Genomic DNA, 6,493 nt, shown 5'->3' on the forward strand with positions numbered 1-6,493 from the left:
GTCATGGGGGCATTTCACTCCCCCTGCCCCCCCCCGAAAAACTAAATGCCCAACGGACAGGAATACAGGGAGTTTTTCCACCTGTATTTAGGGCGAGCTTACTTGTGTGAATCTCTGGGACTCGGTGCATCACACAGTCCTTAATGTGATTCACATCGCTGGGTGGAGGGTTGGGGGGGTGTGTGGGAGCCTGAACCCACTGGAGAGGCCAGAATCAGCATGCTGAGGTGGCCAGTGCTCATGTGCTGATCAGTCAGCAGGGAGATCGGCACATGTGAAGTGGCCGGTGCCTGGTCGGCAGTGTCAAGGTGCCTGATGGGCAGTGCCAGGCTCTCACTGCTAGACTGTCAGGCTGGCAGTGCCAAACTGGTACTGCCCAAGGAGCAGCTCCCCCACCCCAACTTCCCGGAGGTGGGAAGGGGGGCCTCAATGGCTTCTGGTCCCACCAGCAGAGTGATCATGCCTTCTCCCCATTGATGGGGACCAGCCGAAATCCCCAGCCATGGGAATCTCTCCTGGCAGGTTGGGAGACATTACTGAACCTGGAGGATATCATCCCGGGCTCGCCAATAATATGGAAATAAAGGTTTCCATATTGTAATCAGCCTTGCGATTGGATGGACACTGGTCACAACTCTCACTGACATTGCTCAGTCTTTGCGATATTCGAGCAGCACAGTGGGCTGGGAGAATCACACCCCATGTCTTTTATTTAAACAAATACCTTCCGACAGCAGAGTGAGTGAACGTTCGATGAGGTGAAGAGTTTGATTTAGTTCACACACTGCTTTATTTCATGGATCAGCGAAAGATAGAGTTGTGGATACGGCTGGAGCCACTTAGTTCAATCCAGGCAATTAGTTTCTACGTAATACTACAAAATGAAGAACTTGCAAGGAACTTTCTTACTCAATGAGTCATCTCACTTAACTTCTCTGTATTGTATCCAACAATCCATGGGCAGACTTTCTCTCTCCACGGCTTTTTGCTGCCCTCCACTGTGCACTCTTGTTTGTTAAAATCAAATTAGCTACCTTGGCATCCATGTTGAACATATTCACCTGGATTTACAACTGCCAGGAAAAAATACACAGTAGCATAGGGATTAGCATTGCTGCCTCAGTGCCAGGGACCAGGGTTTGATTCTGGCCTCGGGTGACTGTCTGCACATTCTCACCATGTTTGTGTGGATTTCCTTCCGGTGCTATGGTTTTCTCCCACAGTCGGAAAGATTGGCCATGCTAAATTCTCTCTCTGTATCCAAACAGGCACAAGAGTCTGGCGACTAGGGAATTCTCACGGTAACTTCATTGCAATGTTAATGTAAGCCTACTTATTTACTAATAAATAAACTTTAAAAAAAATTCTTGAAAAAGCAATCCCTTTGTCAAAACAATTTTAAAGATTTAATTGCTACTAAGGAATCCAATAAGAAACCCAGGAGCAACTTTTTCCACCCAGAATGATGGAAATGTGGTGCCTGCCACCACAACGGGGGGTGCGGATGTGAATATCATTTAAGGGAATAAACACATGCGAGAGAAAGGTAAATGCCTTACTCTTCCCATCCTGCCCACTGCAGGAACCGGCACGGGCAGGATGGATAATTTGATGGACCAGCAAAAGGTCCATTGACCTCGGGTGGGAATTTCTGGTCCTGGAGCAGGTGGAAACGGAAAATCCTGTCAATAGAATGATATGCTGAGAGGGTGAGATAAGGGGAAGGAGGCTCGTGTGAAATTCAAATACTGCCATAGATCTCTTAGGCCAAATGGCCTGTTCTTGAGTTCCAAAGTCTATTTTTTAAAAGTTTATTTATTAATGTCACAAGCAGACTTACATTGCAGTGAAGTTACTGTGAAAATTCCCTAGCACTCTGGTGCCTGCTCAGGTACACTGAGGGAGAATTTAGCATGGCCAATGTACCTAACCAGTATATCTTTCCGACTATGGGATGGAACTGAAGCATCCAGAAAGAACCCATGCAAGCTCTACACAGACAGTGACCCAAACCAGGAATCGAACCTGGGTCCTTGGTGCTTTGAGGCAGCAGTGCTAACCACTGCGCCACCATGCCACCCCTGTGTGAGACACTGCTCCATCCAGTGTAAATGTTGCCCGAGATCTCTTAGTTTAGTTTATTTATTAGCCTCACAAGTAGGCTTATACTAGCAGTGTAACGAAGTTACTGTGAAAATCCTCTAGTCACCACACTTTGGTGCCTGTTCAAGTACACTAAGGGAGAATTTAGCATGGCCAATGCACCAAACCAGTACATCTTTCAGACTGTGGGAGGAAACTGATGCATCTGGAAAAAATGCAGACTCCACACAGACAGTGACCCAAGCTTGGAATTGAACCCAGGTACCTGGAGCTGTGAGGCAGCAGTGCTAACCACTGGGTCACCATGCCGTTCTAGGCCTGAAGCCGAACAGGGAACATACAATGTTTGACAATCTCAGAGGGGTTAAGGGGCATCCTAAAAAAAAATGACTTCTCAGCCACGTTACAGAGAATGAATTAAATACTGAATCTGTAAAGAACAGAGGAAAGGGTTCATATTGTCTGATCGTAATTTCAAATTTGATTTAGAGTACCTATAATTCACATTTCCTCCACGTGAATTTGTTCTATAAATTGAAAGAAATAATCTCAAGTCCTGAGAGTCAATACCACAAAACCCCAAATGAAGAGAAGCCTGACTATAACGAAAATTGACAACACATTGCGCTACAAAGCAGCACAATTTCAGCAGAAAATAACACAGGGCCAGATTTCTGCTGAGGGAGAATGAAGTCTAAGGTGAAGTTAAAAGGAACCACATCAAAAAACTTGCCACTTAAAGATTCGAGCACCATCCAAACAGTCTGCATATTCTCAATTTTTCTTTCAAAGCCTCTGACTTTTCTGGGAATTAATCATCTAGGATCCAATTGCAGAAATAGAATCACAGAATTGCAGAAACTGAGAGGCAATTGTGGGGTTTCCCATACATGCCTCTAAGAGTATGGCAACATGCTCAGTTTAAATGAGTTCAAGGGCTGTAAATGCCCATTTCATTCATAACAAGAAGCTGACACCTACACCTACTGGCCATCTCTCATAACAGTAGCTGGAATGCTTCTCGGCCTTTTGGCTAAGATCAAGTGTAGTATCGACATGCTGCACTTGGTTGAAGTCATTAGGATACATTTTAGCTTCATTTGAAGCAATTTTTTAAAGCGGCATCTCGGCCTTTTGGCTAAGATGCAAATAAGATCAAGCCTTGGAGGAGGAGCTATACCTACTCCAATCAGCTTGGATCACGTAAATCAAGCCCAAGACAGGAGGTGAGAGCCCTGTCTTGTCAGCTTGGATCAGGGATGTCTCAACTTGTTGGGACTCTGAATTGGATTTGATCTGATTAGATTGAATTGGAATAAAGAATAAACAAAAAACAGTAGCTGGAATGCTATATCACAAGGTATAATGTGAGCACGCTCTGTTATAAGGCAACAGTTCACTAAATTCCATCAGTGACATTAATATATTATTGTAGGTAATGGGGTTAAGAAGCCATAGGATTTGGAGCCTAATGGGATCAAATTTGTACAGGTTGATTAGTTTAAAACACATTCAAAACAAAATTGTCAGTCTTATTGAACGTCAATGCACTAGTGTACCATGCACAGATCAGCTAGACAGTCAATATCTTTTCCCAAAGGTAGGGAAGTCTAAAACTAGAGGGCAGGGGTTTAAGGTGAGAGTGGAAGTGTCCAGCGGGGCAATTTTTTTCACAAAGGATGGTGAGTATCTGGAACAAGCTGCCAGAGGTAGTAGTAGAGGCGGGTACAATTTTATCTTTTAAAAAGCATTTAGGTAGTTACATGGGTACGATGGGTACAGAGGGTTATGGGCCAAATGCAGGCAATTGGAATTAGCTTTGGTGTTTTAAAAACAAAGGGCAGCATGGACAAGTTGGGCTGAAGGGCCTGTTTCCATGCTGTAAACCTCTATGACTCTATGCACAACAGACTTAATTCAATATTCTCTATCCTACTGTAGAGCTTCCATTTTGTATTTAGTGAAATTAGAATGAACTCATGAATGTCTAATCAAAGAACAAAGAAAATTACAGCAAAGGAACAGGCCCTTTGGCCCTCCAAACCTGCACCGACCATGTTGCCCGTGTGAACTAAAACCCCCTAACCTTCCGGGGACCATATCCCTCTATTCCCATCCTGTTCATGTATTTGTCAAGATGCCCCTTGAAAGTCACAGTCATATTTGCTTCCACTAGCTCCCCAGCATTGAGTTCCAGGCATCCACCACCCTCTGTGCCTCATATATCGCCTTTAAATCTTGCCCCTCGCATCTTAAACCTATGCCCTCTAGTAATTGACTCTTGCATCCTGGAAAAAAGCTTCTGATTACCCACTCCGTCCATGCTCCTCATAATCTTGCAGACTTCTATCAGGTCACCCCTCAACCTCCGTCATTCCAGTGAGAACAGACCAACTTTCTCCAACCTCTCCTGATAGCTAATCGTTGATGGAAGTTTGATAGATGAGAATAGAACTTTATTGCCCACACGAGATGGAATGTCTTTGGCTTCACCTCCAGTATGACACATTATCATATTGTCATTAGATTAAAAAGTGACCATTTCGTGTGTAACTACATTCATACATTTGTTGACATATACTATACATCCATACCGTACAAACAGAACACATTGCACTCTGCCATTAAAACACTGACTGCAGTTGATTAAATAAAGTAAATAATAACAGCGGGCTGAGTTTATATTGGGGTGGGGCGGGTGGATTCTCCAGGCCCACCAGCTCTGATTGCAAATCGTGATGGCCTGAATATCAGAAGTCAGTGGAAAAGTGGGTTTTGCTCCAGACAGACATCAAATCCGCTGTGACCCTCCAAGGCCACGCTGCCAGCCTCGACCTGGGTTCCTTCCATAGCATATTCAAAGCCACAAATATATATATAATCAGCGGGCTTTCAGCCCCAGTCAAATAGCACCAGCTATTCACCCATCTCCCCAGCAGAATCTGCATTGGGCCGCCTTTGATACAGGCCCTCACATATGAGGAACTGACGTGTTGGACCCTGAGGAAACACCACCAACCCCTCAGCAATGAGAGGCATCCTCCCTGCCAAACCATGCAGGCTTGAGCTTTATCCGACACAATTCCCCACACAGATTACTCCCCTGTCAGACCCACACACAGCCCCTTCCCCCGGGCTCCATACATAGCTCCTTCCCCCCAGACCCTCCACACAACCCCTCCCCCCTCAGACTCCGCACACAAGCCTGTCCCCCCTCAATACCTCCACATAACCCCCTTTTCACCTCAGATCCCCCACACAGTCTTTTTCCTCCTCAGAACCCTCTACACAACCCTCTCCCCCCTCGAACCACCCACACAGGCCCTGTCCCACCTCAGACCTTTACACACAGCCCCGTTCCCCCTCAGACCACCCACATAGGCTCACTCCACCCCCAGACTCCATTCGTAGCCCCCCTTTCACCTCAGACACCCCCAACAGTCCCCTTCCCTCTCAGACCTCCCACACAGCCCCCTTTCTCTTTCAAATCCTCTACACAGGCTCCTTCCCCCAAAAAGGACCCTTTCCCCCTCACAACCCCCCACACAGACCCCTCCCGCCTCTGATGCCTGAATATTACCCTTGGCAGCCCTATGATCAATATCTGAAGTGAAACCACAGGCTGTCAATCAGAACTAGACTGTGTCAGCATTGCGGTCAGGATTAGTGAGGTACTTGAGGTGCATTCAACCTTGAAGGGAAAGCAAAATAAACACAGATGGCTGGAAGATGATAGAAATCCATTGACCTGACAGCTGAATCGTTGGTGTTTTATAATTTTTTATAAGGTCCTTGATATTAATGAAAATCTTACCATTCTAAACAGTGTTTGTCGCAGCAACATTAATGGTCAGATTCAAAAAAAAGATAGGGATGGAAGGAGGGACAGATACTGGTCTATCACTCATTTACATCATAGCAAAGTTAAGTGCTAGATGATTTGTGCAAACCCAACACGTCAGTCAAAAATGGCAGCTCCTGACAGTAGGGCAACACATGGTTCCTGGGGGCTGAAATTTTTAACCAGCCCACAGTAGCAGAATGAAAACCATTTGTTTCACTGCTGGCTTTAAGAGTCTGATATGAAACAAGTCAGCAAAGTCTCAAACCGGTTCATACCACGGTTGGCTCAAAAGCATGCCACTACACATAAAGAGGCAAAGCTGGTGACGTGCTGAGATTGTCTGGTGTAGGAAAGGCCAAAAAAAAGTTGAGAGAGAGATCTACTACTGGGGAAGATCTGATCTAATACTGGGATAGAGGGTGATCGGGGGAGGCGCTGGGGAGGATGGCAGGGTGGTGGAGGTGGAGGTGGAGAGGCTGCTTTTCTGATACTCAGTTTTATGCACAGTGTTGGGTCAAATTAGAAGGAGCTATCCCTACATTACGG

General features: G+C 45.7%; 1 non-coding gene across 1 annotated transcript; it reads left to right on the forward strand.

Annotated features, from left to right (window-relative positions):
* The first annotated feature begins 3,116 nt into the window (after nucleotides 1-3,116).
* LOC145348712 (U2 spliceosomal RNA) lies at nucleotides 3,117-3,315 on the forward strand. The gene has a single exon (XR_013887964.1). It is a non-coding gene; the product is annotated as a U2 spliceosomal RNA (small nuclear RNA).
* Nucleotides 3,316-6,493: the final 3,178 nt, after the last annotated feature.

Source organism: Carcharhinus amblyrhynchos, chromosome 9 (genome assembly GCF_965287045.1).
Source record: "Carcharhinus amblyrhynchos chromosome 9, sCarAmb.v2.hapA, whole genome shotgun sequence".
NCBI classification, from domain to species: domain Eukaryota; kingdom Metazoa; phylum Chordata; class Chondrichthyes; order Carcharhiniformes; family Carcharhinidae; genus Carcharhinus; species Carcharhinus amblyrhynchos.